The following is a 1,169-nucleotide window of genomic DNA, read 5'->3' as shown; positions in this document are numbered from 1 at the left end:
CCCTGGTGTGATTCCGTCCTGCGCGGCTGTTGTGTGGAACAGTAGTCGTTTATCTCCGTCCGCCTTCTCTTCCACCTAAGTGCGTGCCACCACCCCATGGAAGATTCGATGGACATGGACATGAGCCCCCTGAGGCCCCAGAACTATCTTTTCGGTTGTGAACTAAAGGCTGACAAGGATTATCACTTTAAGGTGGATAATGATGAAAATGAGCACCAGTTATCTTTAAGAACGGTCAGTTTAGGAGCTGGTGCAAAGGATGAATTGCACATTGTTGAAGCAGAGGCAATGAATTATGAAGGCAGTCCAATTAAAGTCACACTGGCAACTTTGAAAATGTCTGTACAGCCAACGGTTTCTCTTGGGGGCTTTGAAATAACACCACCTGTGGTCTTACGGTTGAAATGTGGTTCAGGGCCTGTGCATATTAGTGGACAGCACTTAGTAGCTGTGGAGGAAGATGCAGAGTCAGAAGATGAAGAGGAAGAGGACGTGAAACTCCTTAGTATATCTGGAAAGCATTCTGCCCCTGGAAGTGGTAGCAAGCTTCCACAGAAAAAAGTAAAACTTGCTGCTGATGAAGATGATGATGAAGATGACGATGATGACGATGATGACGAAGATGATGATGATGATGATTTTGATGATGAGGAAGCTGAAGAAAAGGCTCCAGTAAAGAAATCTATATGAGATACTCCAGCCAAAAATGCACAAAAATCAAACCAGAATGGAAAAGACTCAAAAACCATCAACACCAAGAACAAAAGGTCAAGAATCTTTCAAAAAACAGGAAAAGACGCCCAAAACACCGAAAGGACCTAGTTCTGTAGAAGCCATTAAAGCAAAAATGCAAGCAAGTATAGAAAAAGGTGGTTCTCTTCCCAAAGTGGAAGCCAAGTTCATCAATTATGTGAAGAATTGCTTCCGGATGACTGACCAAGAGGCTATTCAGGACCTCTGGCAGTGGAGAAAGTCTCTTTAAGAAAATAGTTTAAACAGTTTGTTAAAATTTTCCGTCTTATTTCATTTCTGTAACAGTTGATATCTGGCTGTCCTTTTTATAATGCAGAGTGAGAACTTTCCCTACCGTGTCTGATAAATGTTGTCCAGGTTCCATTGCCAAGAATGTGTTGTCCAAAATGCCTGTTTAGTTTTTAAAGATGGAACTC

At 42.2% G+C, this 1,169-nt stretch overlaps 1 pseudogene; it reads left to right on the top strand.

Annotated features, from left to right (window-relative positions):
* The first annotated feature begins 6 nt into the window (after window positions 1–6).
* Window positions 7–1,163, top strand: LOC102727876 (nucleophosmin pseudogene; annotated as a pseudogene).
* Window positions 1,164–1,169: the final 6 nt, after the last annotated feature.

This window comes from Leptonychotes weddellii, unplaced genomic scaffold, assembly GCF_054177405.1.
Source record: "Leptonychotes weddellii isolate Sample4059 unplaced genomic scaffold, ASM5417740v2 HiC_scaffold_36109, whole genome shotgun sequence".
Taxonomy (NCBI): Eukaryota; Metazoa; Chordata; class Mammalia; order Carnivora; family Phocidae; genus Leptonychotes; species Leptonychotes weddellii.
The sequence above is the reverse complement of the archived record's forward strand: the minus strand, read 5'-3'. Positions and strand labels throughout refer to the sequence as shown.